We start from the raw sequence: 15,482 nt of genomic DNA, 5'->3' as shown, positions 1-15,482 counted from the left end.
CGGTACATGGAAAGGAATGAGGTAAAAGTAATGTCCCCCCTCCCCCCCACACACACAATTTCCTCAGATGTTCTGCCGCCACTGGATGCAGAGAGCGAGGCTGCCGAACTGCGTCCGTTCCGGCCGTCTCAAGCCTTATCAGGCGACCGGAAGCCGCGCCAGTGCATCCGCAGCCAGTCAGACGAGCCCAATACCGGCCGCCGCGAAACAGATAGCCGGCCAGCCGCGCGCCGTCCGTCTCCATTACGGCCGCACGCGCCGCGCGATCGCCGTCTGCGCCCGGTCACGCCTCTGCGTCGAAAAGCGACCGGTCGACGGGTAACAGGAGCGTGCCGCGCGCGCTGGCCAGCTGGTCAGGGGCCGAACGCGTAAGCCGAGCGCGGACCGGCGGCGTGCCCCGCCACCAGCCGCAATCTGGAGCAGATCTCGTGCTCGGCTCACGGAAAATGCCGGCGGGAAGTCGCCGACCGGCAGAGCTGCCTGAAAATGGTCCGAAAAAGTCTCTGGCGGAGAGCTGGAGACGTGCGGTGCTTCACGCTGAATCGCAGCGATAGCGTGACATGGCACGAGAGCTTGGCTTAGGCGGGGCCCTGACGGGGCAAGACTAGCGGGCGCCGACCCCCCCCCCCTCCCCCTGGCTCGTCGGGCCGTGGACCGGCGCTTATAAGGTCATGTGGAAGAAGCCGTCCTCATCTCGGCCCAGTCCCGACGCGGGCATGGTGCCAGAAACGCGGCTCAAGCCCGGGGCCTTGCGTGAGTTGGGCCTTGGCGTGTGTTGCGCCGGCTCGCACCCCCAGTGAAGGGTTCCGGGGTTGCGTCGTGCGCCGTCGATAACGTGCCGGCACACCTGTGCGGCCGTTAGCACCTGCGCCGGGGCGTGCGGGCCGCCGCCGAGTCGGTCGGCGTCGGAGGCCTTGACTCCGGGGCGGCCGAGTCACTGTGTCAAGAGCGCATCGACTACGTGCGCGCCGGCCGGCCGACCCCGGACCGGAACTGCGGCGTCCGCGGCCCGTGCCCCGCTGGGCTCTCTCGAGTCCCGGGCCGGACCACTGCGGCTCAGTGCGGCGGGACAGGTCTCATGGACCAGTTCTGCGGCTAAGTCTTGCCGAAGGGGCTGGCTGGTCTGCACGGTTTCGGCAGGTGCGTGGTCCGCCACAGCTCGGCGGCAAAATGATGCACACAACACACAGGTAGCTACGATGAACCCCAATCCCCTGTTTGTGGTTGTCCGCCGTCATCTGCCGTATTTCGAACCCTCGTGAGCCCAGACGCATCACTGATCTGAGAAACGGCAGACTCGATTCGTGAACATGAACTCTGCCGAGGGATGGCCTGCGCAACACACACGCCAGGGGAGCTACCCATCCGGCGGAGCACTTGTATTTAAGTCGCTAAGAATAATGGACCCCACAATTATCATAGGTTTATCGCAACCTATAGAGCTAGAGCATTCAAAACGTTATCCGTTGAGTTCTGATACCGCTTCACAACGGCTACGCCTCATTCGAACCGTAAAACGTCATTCAAGGACGCAACGCCATATCTTGTGCCATGTTTGTTCTCGGCTTGTATGGACCCCCTATCTGGGCAGCCCCTGCGCCATTCGAGAGTGGCGGCATGCGACGATCGAACGCTGTCTGCCCTTCCCCACCTCGAACGCTCCTGTGAAGCACCGGCCCCGGCCCGGAATGTCCGGCATCCAGGCCCTCGCCGCTCGCACCCGCCTCCGCCGGCAAGGGGAAAGTTGGGTCGTTAGTACCTGCACTGGGTGGCCCGGTCAGTGCGCAGCGGAATTTGGCCGGCCGATGTGCGCCCCCTGGTCGGCGGCGGAGGCGGAGAGGTGGGAGTGGACCAGCGGCCGGAGCGGAGCTCCAGTTCCGCGCCCGCTCCCACGCCGGCCCCCATCGCTGAGTGAGAGTCCAGCCGGGCGTTTCACTTCAAAATGGGAAGACTTCGGGTTTGCGGCTCGGCGATTCATCATGCTCAGACAGCGCGGTCGAAGAGCCCAGGCCGGCAGGGCGGCTGGGTGGGCGGGCGGACGGGTCGAGGTGGCGCGGTGCACACGGGCGGCTCCGTCTGTTGACGACGGAACCTCGCGCCGATGAGGATCGTAGCGCCCGAGGCAGGCCGGCGCTTCATTAGTGGACCGGGGGTGTCGAGACGCCGGTCAGGTGGATCGAGCTCTGTCAGGCGATAGATGGATCCCGAGGAGGGAGACGCTCGCAGAAAAACAGGCGCCCGACCAGCCGACCGTGTGGGAAGTAGACGGAGTGGCGAGAAATTGAAAAAGGAGGAAAACAAAGTGGGCGGTGATGTGAGGCATAGAGTGGTGATCGCCAAATAAGCAAAAAACTGTAAAAACCTTATTGAAATTTTCACATAAACTGTATGCCACACTCGCACTTACGCAACTGCAACTGCTACATTTCAGAGGACCTAATGACCTCTAAAATCAGTGGAACCAGATATGTGGACCCAGTTAGCAGCACGGAATTGCACAGTGACAGGTCGTGCACGCACAGCGAGCAAGAAGGAAAACTCGCAAGCTCCCCACAATGAGCTGCAACGTGACACGGTGAGAGGAATGAAAGATGCCGTGTGATTCATCACATACCTTACCTATATCAGCCGGATAGTGCTGGCGGGCATGCGACATCCATCACCGGTCTGACGTGTGATGGGTGCGAAGAACCAAACACGCGACAGCATGACTAATGAACAAAATGAGGCAGGTGAGGAATGCCATGGAAGATGGAGCCGCGCAAGAACAGCTCGAGAAGACTGGCCGCGTGCACTGACGCTGGAAGGCCAGCCGCCGACCTTTGACCTCGGTGTGACGCATCGCCGCCGCACGCATACTGGTGTCGCGCATTCGTCCCGCATCTCCGACCTCCCGGACGACGATGGCGACAGCCTCCAAACGACGGCCACCGCCGCACGACAACAACCGCGCCACAACACGTCAGCGCACGCGCGTTGCGCCATCTCCTGTCGACCCGCGCGTTGATCGGCAGCACGCGACGCCGGCAGGAGACGAGGGAGTGGGGACGGCCGAAGCGACGGCCGAGACCGCCGCAGGGCACCGGCTGGTGGAGCGCATAGATCGTACACCGTTCTGCTGCCCTGCGCGGAGCCAGCCCGGCCACCGCGAGGGCTGCCGCCTGCGAGCAAACAGACCACAGGTAGAGGATGACAGCGGGAACTTTATTTCGTAAATGTTTGCGTGAAATGATCGCAAGCGATGACACCGGATGGCTCAGCGTTCCTGTGGTGGCGGGGCAGACGTCATCGCACAGCCGCGTGGGTGGCGGGGTCCCTCAGTCTCCCGCAAGCCCGTCGTTGCCCGGGTCACGACGGTCATGGCCGTCACGGCCTGCGTCACGCTTATCCTCGCCCCTGCCGGCGCACACGCCAGTGCGCGGAGGCGTGAGCGCGGACCGGCATCCCCGAGGCCGTGAGGGCGGCGGCCAACAGCCGGCGCCGCCCGGTCACAGCGCAGCGGCGCCGGCGCCACGTGACACCGCATGCCCCGGGGCGTGGCCGGCTCATCTCCCGAAAACGGGAAAGCTTTAATAGCCGGGCTGGGGCGACCGTTTTTGTGTGGGCGGCATTTGCATACGCGGCCGGCGGTCGGCTGCCGTGCGTCTGTCCCGCCAGCCGGGCGGCCGACCGGGCGGGCGGGCGGGCGGGCCATGTGACTGACGGCGAGGTCCGGCCGGCCCCAGCGCCTGTTTGTGTACGAGAGGAGCCGCCCCACACGACGCGACCGCCGCTCGGCGCCGCCCGTTAGGCGCGCCGCCGCCGCCGCCGCCACCGCCGATGACGGCTCGGTGGCGCCGGCGAGGTCGCCACGCCGGTGCCGGTGCCATGTGGCTGCCGGCCGCAAGATTACAGTCGCTGTTGGCACTGCGGGGACGGATTAGACGGCGGGAGGCTCAGGGCCGCACTGGCGAGTGAAGGGCGGACTGGGAGTGTTTACCCTCGCATACGTCAGCGTGCTTCATGGGAACAGGAGCTCACAGTGGCCGCTGACGTGGAGCATGCAATGAGACGTGGAATGGTCTGTGCAGAAATGGCGCTATCATGCATTCCTCACCGTCGTCATTTCAGACGTGAGAAAGCGAGGATATTGTTTGGGTAGCCTCCACTCAAACAATCCGAGGTCTGAACTCTGACCATGTGGCGTTTAAAGGTCGGCGCGGAACGGCGAATATCAACACCAAGAGCCAGGCGGGATTGGTCCAAACATGCCTGGACGCGGGCTTCCGACCGCCGGTCCCGCAGCCTGACGAAGACGAATACGAATCCCCTGACGGCGGCGGATGCGGTCGGACGCACCATCGCGCGTTTCATTCGTCTGGCATTGTGGCGGACAAGTTTCACACGTGCCTACCAATCATTGTGAACATATCGTTTTAGTTTTTGGAGAACGAAAAGACAGAAATAAAAAGATTTCAGACAATGAGAAAATGCCAGAGCATCACGTTTCTCCCTCCCCTTCCCCCCCCCAAAAAAAAACCTCACAACCACCCAATCGTCATCCTGGCCTTTTCGCGCTCTTTATCATCACTAGCCCGTTACGATCTACCAGCTCTGGGAGTCGTATCACAGGGGACCGGCTTTGTCGGTTTGACGCCGGGGTGAGTCCACTGTAGCGCCGCGTTCTCGGAACGGACGACTATCATTTCCTGCGGCTCGCCGACCGACCCCCGACCCTCCCGTCTGAGAAAGGTCCGTCCCGGCGCCGCGGGCGCTGCATGCTCGCCATTCCACAAATTTACGATGTGACCAGGCGACTGCAGCACTCAAAGACCGGACTGCTGGGCAGCCGTCCTGTAAACCGCGTGCCCCCCCCCCCCTCCCCAGGCCTGGGGGGCTCGCCCTGGGGTCATCGGCCAGGGTCGAGCGCCGGAGGGAGGGGTCGGAGCAATGCCTGCGGCTTCGGCCAGATGGGACGCTTCCGCGCCGTTCGCCCGCTGCAGCCGGGCATTTTTAGACGGCCTGTGCAGTGTGCAGCGCTCCGATGATGGCGCCCCCCTCGCGCTCCAGGGGCCATCAATCCTGCGCACACTCGGCCCAGATGTGCCCAGCTTCGGAGCCGTCTCTGCAGACGCCGACTGAGTGATGGGTCGCATGGTGGTCAGCGGGGTAGCGGGGAGGGGACGGGACAGGCGCGCGCCAGCTGCTGGGGCGCCGAGCCTTTTAAGTCCGTCCTCGTCCTTTTAAAGCCCCCGGGACGGCGAACATCCGATGGTATCGGGTGTCAGCGGCGCGAGCAGCGGCCCCGCGGCCGGATCCCGTCACGCGGGAGCGGGAGATCCGGCGGCGGGAGCGCGCTCGCCGGCGATGGCCTTGTGCACCTGTCCGCCGGCCGTCTGCACGTGCTCGTCTCGAGCGCGCCGGACCGCCGGCGGCCGCCGTAGTCACCTTGGCGGAGCGCGCCGCTCGCTCGCCGGCCACCGCGGGCGTGTCTCCGACGGGCCGCCGCATCAGCAGGCTGCGACGCGGCGTTAATGGCGCGCCTGGGGGTCTCGCTGCGTGCCACCGCCCGCAGATGGACGGCTTTCACGCAGCTTCGCCGGGCAAGCGCAGTCGGCAGGAAGCCGGTTGTAACCAGAAGCAGAGCTTAAAACGACGCGAAATGGCGCACCTCCGGCAAAGGCTCTGCAGTGACTTGCATTCGGCTCAATGTGTGCACGACGCTTACGTTCACGGTTGGGTAACGGAGGAGATCCTCGAGGTCGCACAGAGCCCGACGCGGAACTTCATGGGAATCGTGCGAGCTTCTACGGCGTGACGGCGTCTCTGGGACCTATGCGCACTTGTGACCTCGTAAGGATGCACACCCACTTTTATCGATAAGGATAAGACGTCAACAGCCTCCGAGCAGGTATTCATGCCCGTCTGTGATGTGAGTGCGCTTCTTTAGCTTTCAAATGTGACCGGGTGTCTGTGGATCAGTCATGCTTGGAGAATGCAGTATGACAGGGGAGGCAACGACGACGCAACGTCCTAGCTGCATCGAAATTACGCACATTTTAAAAGGGCATTGAACAATGCTTGTGACGGCAGCTTTCCCACACTGGCTTCTCTCAGTATTCTCCGCCCAAGCACCCTCCCACGTTCCCACGCGCCCGAGACTATCCGGCACCGGCGGGCGGACCGCCTCTCGCCGCCGCTGCCGTCTGACACGGTGCGCCGTCGGGGATCCGCCGCCGCCATTAGCGGCGGGGGTGCAGACGCGATGAGTTTTCCATGTCGCCGTGCCGCCCCTGGTGCGATCCATCAGCCGGGGTCGGCGCCAAGTCACGCACCTCCCCGGCCACCCAGCCACACGGCACATTCAAATCAGCCGCGGCAAAAACCGACACACACCGGAGACTCGGCCGGCCGGCCGGCAGACGGGAGCGGGACCAGCAGCCCGGCGGCCGCCCCGGAGACTTGGCCGGCCGGCAGACGGGAGCGGGACCAGCAGCCCGGCGGCCGCCCCGGAGACTCGGCCGGCCGGCCGGCAGACGGGAGCGGGACCAGCAGCCCGGCTGCAGCTCCGGGATCCGACGGTGCCAGCGCCGACGGGAGATCAGCGCATCTGACGAGGCGACGTCGGTCTGGCGGCCGGCGCCGTCAGTCGGCCGGAACAGCCGATAAACGGCGGAGGCGCGAGCAGAGCTGTGATGACTGGCCGTCGATCCGCCCAGCGGCCGGCCGGACCGCCGCCTGGCCGCCTGAAATAGGGCCTGACTGCCGGGCGGGAGAAATTAATCAGAGGCGCGCCCGGTGCCAGCTGCGGGCTGCCCTGCGTGAGTCAGGCTTCCGACGTCGGCAGCGGCGGCCCGGTGACCATAGCCACGCCCCCGCCTGCCGACGCCGACGGGCGGAGGTCGGCTCCGACTCCGGCTCCGGCTCCGGCGCAGGGCGCGGCCGTATTCGGCCTGACGCCTGTCAGAGTCGGACCATAACGGAGCGGGCAGAGACGGATCGCCGCTGAGTCGGCTGTCACGGCGCAGTCAGCTGAGCGGTGATGCCGGAAGACGACCCGAGCCGCAGCCTCAGACTGACACCGGGAGACTGGCGCTGAGGCTCAGACTGACACCGGAGACTGGCGCTGAGGCTCAGACTGACACCGGAGACTGGCGCTGAGGCTTAGACTGACACCGGAGACTGACGCTGAGCCTCAGACTCACACCCGAGACTGGTACCGATATTCTGACCAGGCCCGACCCTGTGTCAGGTTTGGTCTCAGCCGCATACCAGGGCTAGAATTACGCGACCTTAGCAGCACATTTGATCTTCAGACTGCGAATGTATTTAGTTCCATGGTCCTGACCTCTTTAACCTTTTAACTGACAGCCAGTTTTAACTTCTAGGTTACATCAAGGCCCAGACACATTCGCGGAAGTAAGATCGAACCGGCCCCTCACACTGAGAATAACGCCATGCCCACCCTTAATCAGGTCCTGCAGCCCCACCTCCGGCGCCGCCGGTGACGAAGCACCCGTGGGGTCATCCCTGGCGTTCCCGGCCGCGGGTGGTCGATGCCGGCGGCGGGCTTGGGCGGCGAGCCCGGCTCTCGCCTCACAGACGCCCCCCCCCCCCCCCCGCGTCCATCCCGTCCTGGCGTGCAGCTGCAGTACCCAGTCATACCGCTGTCCCGACGAGAGCGTTGTATAGCCGCCCCGGGAGGTGTGCGGCGGCCGGACAGCCGCGTCTCCTGCTCGGGGAGACGCCCCGCGACGTCCGGCGGGGCGGCGTGCGACGCCGCTGAGCGATCTCCTCCCCAGCGGGCCGGGTGTGAGAGGTCAAGCTGCCGACGTCCGGGGTCAGAGGACGCTCGGGTCGGGGGTCAGAGGTCAGGAGGACTGCCCGCGTGTCTCTTACTGGCCGCACTCCATCTCCATCTCCCGAGATGGAGGGTTGAGCCCACACCCGACAGCTGGGTAGTGGATGCGGGTCTGCCCACCACTTGGGCGTGGATCTGCGCCCGTTCGGTGCTATCACAGTCGCCATCCCATCAGCACTGGCCACCCAGGAAGACGCCACAGCTTGTTGCCACGCACCGGGTCCAGATGTCCTTGTGGGCGAGCGCCGATGGCAGAGGAGGCGGCCCGTCACGACCGTCACCGGCGGCCGTCATCGCGTTGGGACGGGCCACGGGCCGGCCGTCCGCGCGGCCGATAATGTGTTTATACGAGCGGACAGCGGGGAGCGCGGATCGCTGTCGGCCGACGTACCGTCGATAGCGGACCGGCCGCTGCGAGCCGACACGCAGCAGCTGAACATACTGTAAACACCGGCCGCCCGCCCGGCCGGCCACCGCCATCGCGGCGGAGCAGCTGCCTGACCGCCGACGGCGCGGTCGCGAGACGCCGCGCTGCGAGACGCTGCGGCGCGGCCGGGCGCCGCGGCGCGCCCATTGTCTGGCGGCGGGGCGGCGGCTGAGTCAGGGGACCGGCCGGCACCCCGAGCCGCGCCAGGTCACCGGGGCCACTTAACAGCTTCCGTTCGGCGAGGATCCCGTGAGTCAGGCGGCACGCCGTGACGCCACGGTCGGGAGATGTCCGGTCCCGCTCCAGCTGACTGGGCTGACCCCGGCTCGCCCCGCCCCGCCCACCCCGGCCCGCCGACCTCGCCCGGGCGTCCCCACCCGCAGGAAAGTGAGTTGAGCCGGCGCTGTCTGCAGCTCGCGCGGCCGGAGCGCACGCTCCCAGACAATTACGGCGCGGCCGGGCCGGCGCGCGCCGTTCCACACCACAGATTTCTGTGTCATCCACTGCTTTATGAAAGTATTCCGTGGCGTCCACAGATAATTGATGCCCACCGCTAAATGGCGGCACCAATTTTTACTTTTCTCGAGAATCGGAACGGCGGCGTGCGGCAGCGGCGGCCCGAGCCGCCCCCGGCAGTCGATCGAGCCCACAAACAATGCATTCGCCCGGCGAAAAGAAAGCAAACGTTCCGGTTTCGTCGTCGATTTGAGCATCGCGGCCGGCGGCCGGTTTTGTAACGATTCTAATTGGGTCCATTAACGCCATAAGGTGTCGGTGTCAGATGTTCGCAGGCGATGCCCGCCCGAGATTCGTTCCGGCTCTCGTTCCAAGTGCGTTCGTTCGCGGCGCGAGAGTGTGCGCCACATGACTCCACCTTCGCCCGGGGATGTGCGTGCCACGGGCAGGTTTCTCCGCGCGAGGCGACATACGGTCCGCCGCGCGGACGCCGGCCGCCTCCTGACTGGCCAAGTCCTCGCGCGACGTTTCCCTGACCCTTGACGGCACTTTCTTGCTTTCGACCCGAGCCGTGTACGGCCGGCAATGGCTCGCACGGCGCCACAGCCCGACCACGGCCCAAACCGGAGGCGTTGACCGTGCCCACGCGTGACCTGACCCGAACGGCACGATCTGATGCTGCGTCGACCCGGCTGGAGCTGTCACGGCGGCGGACGGGCAGCCGGACTCAACGCGCCATAAACGGCCGCGGCGCACCGAGACCGTCGCCGGCACCACCCACGCCGCCACCGCTTTCGGCCGCGGCGCCCTCCTTCGCCCTGCTGGCCGGGCCGAAGCCGTCGCGAGCACAGCGACGGCGGCCCGATTTGGCGGCGAGATGGCACGTTTTGACGCGCCAGCGCCGCCTCCTCCGATGCGACTTGTCGACGGGCGCGGGCCTGGCGCAGGTCACTGGACCTCATCCGCACACCGAGATAAGCGCGGCGCCGTCAACAGCGGTCGGCACGGCGGCACCGGTCCAGGAGGAGCCGACGGTGTCGCTGGGCCGGCTGCCGGCGGCGACGGGGCGGACCGTGGCGCCAGGCACACGTTCACGCGGCGCCGCCGGCCGCTCGTGCGCCATGCAGAACGGGCCGCGACAATTTGCACAGGCACGGAGCGCGGCGGTGTGCCGTCGCCTCCGCCTAACCTATATCGGATGAGCGATGATCGGGAAAGAGGTCCGCGCGGAGACCGGTGAAAATCGCCGCCCGCCACGGTCTGCCATTGACACAGTTGGCCGGCAGAATGAGAGCGTGGGCGCTGGCTGGCGACGCCGTTGGACACGCCGCGCCCACGGCGCCGCCGAAAACGAGAGCGCGCCCGGCGGCGCCGCCTCGGGCCGCCCCGGCACGGCACGGCACGGAATACGGCCACGGCGCGGCACGGCAGACCGCAGGATGGCCCGGCGAGAAGCGAGACGCCGCACGGCGTGGCCCTCGGGCTGGCAGAGAGCAGTCAGGACGCCGGCGTACGCTCGAGCGCGACGTCACGAGCTCCGATAGCCGAGGCAGTATTGGAAGCCTACTTACAATGCTCGTCATGTCTAAAACGATGACAACAAAACAAGGTCAGCCAGTTGACAGAGTCGAAACGAATGCTAAGATGAGCGAATATGCGTAACAACAAACCGTTTAAAAACGCCTTAACCGAGCGGGCACGGTTTCCCAAGCAGCCCTCGCTCTGGGCGCGCGGTAATAGCGCCGGTCGCAGACAAAGCCACGGGGCAAATCGAGTCTCAAACAACAACAGGCGTCCGAACAAAAACGTGGTCGGCTGAGCTGACGGCAGCGGCGGGCGGTCCGGTGTTGTTGGGGCGCCGGCTGGCCCGCCCCAGCGGCGCAGGGGGGCGCCGTGCCCTGCCGACCAGCCCAGCCACGCCGATGAATAATGCGCGTTGCGCAGGAGCGGTGCCGCCCGAGTGCGGCGGGCGGCGCGCGAGCCGCCTCAAAACAAATCCGCCGCCGCCCGGGCCACTCCAGCGAGCGTCGGTGCGGTGCTGGGCGTGTGCACTGGTCGGGCGGGACTGGAGGGACGGCGGGCGGTATTACCGCAACGGCGTCATGTGCACGTCCGGTAACCGAGGCTGAGCGGCGTGCATCCTGCCTCTGTAAACGACTCAGAAGGGCTCTCCGCGGGCTCCGCCGTCGGCGAGCGAGGCGCCCGTGCTCGCAGTCCCCTGACCGAAGCGGATGCTGGCGTCGCGGTCGCGAGCCCAGCCGTGACCGCAGACAGCTCCGCTATTGACGGCGCCGGCCGGTTTTCACTTCTGCACAGTCGGGTGCAGACGGACGGCGCATTCATCCGACCCTCGCCGGCGGCGCACGGACCGCCGGACCCCGACTGGCCATGACGGTCCTCCGCCGGACCCCGACTGGCCGTGACGGTCCTCCGTCGGCCCCGACTGGCCATGACGGTCCTCCGTCGGCCCCGACTGGCCATGACGGTCCTCCGTCGGCCCCGACTGGCCATGACGGTCCTCCGTCGGCCCCGACGATCACGTCAGCGCCGCGGGCCTTGCCGCCCCGCCCTGAGGCCGAGACCGGGTCGCGCCGCGGGCCGGCTGTCGGCCACCGGGAGGAGAGAGCGTGTCGCTGCACCGCATATGCAGAGCTGCGGCGCCCGGTGGCGACGAATGTCGTTTGTGGCGCCCGCGGGCGGCGTATGTAGAGTTTGTGGCGCCCGCGGGCGGCGTATGTAGAGTTTGTGGCGCCCGCGGGCGGCGTATGTAGAGTGCGCGGGGCCGGCGGGCGTCGGCGGATATGGAGTGTGCGGGGCTCGAGGCGGCCGGCTCGTCACTGGGCCGGGAGTGTCCCGCGGCAGCCGCGCTGCCAGCCGTCACGCCAGCCCAGTTCTCCGCCGCCCACTCGCCCGCGACAAGTGGCACGTAACCGGATCAAAAACGCGGCACGTCCCAGCGTGGCGCTTGCATGTCGCCAGGCGACATGCCGGGTTGCTGAGTGAGTGAAGAGAGAGAGAGAGGGGAGAGGTTCAGCTAGAAGGTGGGGAGGGAAGGAACCGAAGCAAAAAACGGTGAGAAAAAGGTGCAAGAGCAAAACCAATCCAAAACAGCGCAGACAAATAAGGAATTTGATTGGCCGAGGGGGCGGTAAAAAGAAAAAAGAAAACGGCAGAAAAGAAGAAATGGAGGGATATATAGCACACTGCAAAGATAATGCCACTACGCTAGCGCCCGCGCGCACCTTATCACCACCCACCAGCCTCAGACGTGCCCGCGTCTCGTCGACACGGCCGTCGGCGGATGGCGGCGGACGGTAAAAACCGGCGTCGGCTCGAGTCGGCGGCGGCTGTCGGCGCTCAGGGGGCCGCCGGCCAGCGAAGGTCGCCCGGCAACCTTCGGCGGCCGGCCACGCCGCACAGGCCAGACCTGCGCTCTGTTGACTGGCCCGCCCGGCCGCGGCCCGGCCGCCCGCTGCTCATTACACACCCATCCGCGAGTATGCGCCGTCCTTGAATGCCCCACCGGCCGCGCGCGGAGGAAGCAGGCGTTACGGGGGTTATCGGTAAAAAGGGCGGTACGGTTCGCCGCGCCGGTAACAATGCGCCTCATGGAGCGTAGAACGTGGGCAAGTAATCCAGCTGGTAGTTGGCACGCCCTCAAAACGTTCATGATAGTTAAACGGTGACAAAGTACCGCCAGGTCATCTGTCCGACGCTGCTTCCGTGACCTGTGTCAGCTGCTCGACACTGCACTTGCGCGCCCGCTGTCCTCATTGGGGGATATTACTGTTCTCACGCCCCGCCGCCGTCGGGCCACGCCGCTCATCTGACATGCCACCCTCATCTGCATGTGAGATGGCCGATCCCAATTGGGAGCAGCACCCACCAAAAGTGGGCTGAAGCGGCGGCCCACAGGGCAAGGCGGGGAGAGCGTAGAGCAAGTATACACGCTCTCCGGGCTCTCCAGGCTCGGCCAGGCTGCCCGACTGCAGCTTAGAGCGTTGCCAGGGTCTGGCCGAGGTGTCATGCACTTTGCAGCATCAGGGCACGGGAAGTATATGTCATTGACGCTTTACGACGCACTTAGCTGCTAAGGCTATGTGGCGATGCCTGCCTGTCACCCTGACAGGAAGGGCGGGCACCGCTGGAATCAGACCCCGTGTCTCTGCTTTCCCAGACGCGCGGTGGTTAACGCAGACGGGTTTACCACTACATTACCAGCATCCCGGGCACGAGGTGCGTGGACCAGCCGCGCGTCCGGTAGACTGAACACCTCCCAGCCTTGGCGGATATCGACCTGCTGTCCGGCGCGCCGCGTCCCAGGCTCTGTACGGAAGCCCGCCGGCGGCGCGGCCGGAGGTCAGAGGACCAGTGATGATCCGCAGCGCCGCACGGCGCCGGAAGCCGACCCAACCGCGCCGCGCCGCCCACGCCGCCGCCGGGATTCCGCGAGCCCGGCCGTATCACCTGACAAACGAGCTGGCCGGCGGGGCTGGCGGTCGCGCTGATGGTTCGGCGAGGGCAGGGATCGCTGGTCTGACGACCCAGCACCGCTCATGACCCTCGGAAGTCTCTGCTCGAGCTCGGAAGCGGGACGGCTCTAGCTGACCCACCATGTAGGGAGCGAGACCAGTCCATGAAGCCAAATCGGTCTGGCGGTCCAAATTGCGCTACAGCTCGGTGACCCCTCGCTCGGGACCGGTTCGGATCGGCGGACGGCGCCATTGACCGTCTCTCCGACCGCCCCCTCAGCCCAGCCGTCGCCCCCCGCTCCCAGCGCCCGGTCGATCCGGAGCGCGCCGCCGCGCCGGCCCGCCCGCTTTGGCGGGGTGTGGGCGCCGGCACCGCCCTGCCATTACGGGTTGGCGCGCCGGCGGCCGCTGTGTGACGGGCGTCGCCGGCCGGGTCGCTCCCGATCCCCGACCTGCCACACGGGCGGCGCGCAGCTGCGTGTGCGCCCAAGGCCGCTGGTCGGCTTGCCACAAGTGCGTCGTCTCCACGGCCTGCTGTCCGCCGCGCGTCGGCGGAAAGCCTCGATAGCTGCGCCGGCTTACCGGTTGAGTTGCGTCAGCGCGGGCGAGAAAAAAAAACCGACCTCCGGATGATTTAGGGCGGACACCCGCCAGCGCTGCAAATGCCCCGACACGGTGTATGCCGTACATTGTCGCCGAGTGCTTCAAAGAGACTGTGATTGGAAGGTATCGGCGTAGTCAACACCACCTCTGACGGTTGCCTACGTCTGTGAATTTTATGACGCGTCTGTGCCGCTTATGGCGAGAAGTGCAGAGGAGCACGCAGCATGAGCTAACGCGGCGCAACGTCTGACGAGGCTTCACCGCACCGCACGGCCCCCGACCGACCGCAAAGGTCAGACTCGGCGGGATGCGGAGCCCGGTTTCGTTCACTCGGACAAGGCCCCACCTCGAGCATGGCGAGAACAATGGACGGCCGCCAGTGCGCTGTCGTCGCAGACGGCTCCGTAGGCCACCCACCGTCTCACTCGTGTATTGCATCGGTGTTGATCATGCAGCGCAGGCCGGCGCCGGCCGGCCGCTGGACACGCGTCGTCGAACGCACTGATCACATAGCGACGATAAATCACGGCCATCTCACAAGCGTCCGACAGCACGACTCTTTGGCAGATCGCTCCCAGATCGCACGCAGTTCGAAGCTTTTGGGAAATGCTGGGCCTATGTCCAGCCATTCGGCGGCCTCCTCAAACTGTCGGTATAGACAGGCCGCAAAGATCGGCTGCGCCAGTTTCCAGATAACACAGGTCTACATCTAACGCCCAATAAATCACGACGGCGCTAAAAGCCCGCCTCTGAGAGGATCGTACGACTTCCGGAAGAATTTAGAGGGTAGTGAGGCCTGTTTTTAGCAAGATTTCACCATCATTCCGTTGATAGACGGCAATAAAACTAACCGTTATATCGCCGAAGGCCTGAGAGAGTTACCATCCGCAGCCAACAACCGCCCAAAGCCATCTGGAACTTTCACCTGTAGTAATGCCTATACATATCGCCGTGCAGCTAGGCTCAGCGGGCTCAAAATAAAATAAAAACTCCCTCCACCGTCCTTACAAATGCGGATCAGTCAAAACGAAGTCGTGACCGGTAAGGCTTCACGCGATGGGCTGGCCGCGCTGAGCACTGGCACGTTGTCCAACGCAGCCTCAAAATGGCGTCGAATTAAGACTTTTTGCGAACACCTATGCTGGCGTGAATGGCAGCGAGTGCTTGCGGGTAAGATCACAGACATCAGTCTTACGTGCCGACAACCACCTGCGTCTTGGTCTAAGCCGCCCGGGGCCCGATGTATTTCCTCCGAGCCACGAGGAATGTGCCCAGATTGTGGCCTGCCGATAAGAAGCGTGCAAAAGCTGCTTAGGACGGGACGACAAGCCCAAATGCGGGCGCTCTGATACACTTAGCTACCTTATCTTGCTACAACATGCGTCGGAATCCAGCCGACGACAACCAACCGACTGTCAGATTGACAGAATCTGCGATCTGGGGTGGCGCGGACTAAAACATCCGGTTCGAAGCCGGCGAAGCCGCCAGACCGGCCGCTCGTCCGCGAACCAGGGGAACGCAGCACCGCGTAACCAAGACCTAACGCTGCGCGAGTGACCGGCGAAACCGGCGCACCGCCAGCGCCCGCGGTCGTTCACCGCCCGGCCGCCGCCAGCACCAGCGCCGCCGCCAGCAGCAGCGGCGGCGGCGGCGCGCGCGCCCAACCCCCGCCGCGCGGAGCCGG

At 65.5% G+C, this 15,482-nt stretch overlaps 1 protein-coding gene across 1 annotated transcript in view; it reads right to left on the bottom strand.

The window, feature by feature from the left end:
• Positions 1 to 15,482, bottom strand: part of LOC119111074 (uncharacterized) — a 39,206-nt gene that overhangs the window by 9,229 nt on the left and 14,495 nt on the right. The gene's annotated exons all lie outside the window — the stretch shown is intronic.

The sequence above is a fragment of the Pollicipes pollicipes genome, unplaced genomic scaffold (assembly GCF_011947565.3).
Source record: "Pollicipes pollicipes isolate AB1234 unplaced genomic scaffold, Ppol_2.1 Scaffold_7261;HRSCAF=8764_pilon_pilon_pilon, whole genome shotgun sequence".
Classification (NCBI taxonomy): Eukaryota; Metazoa; Arthropoda; class Thecostraca; order Pollicipedomorpha; family Pollicipedidae; genus Pollicipes; species Pollicipes pollicipes.
This window is presented reverse-complemented; position numbering and strand designations above follow the sequence as displayed.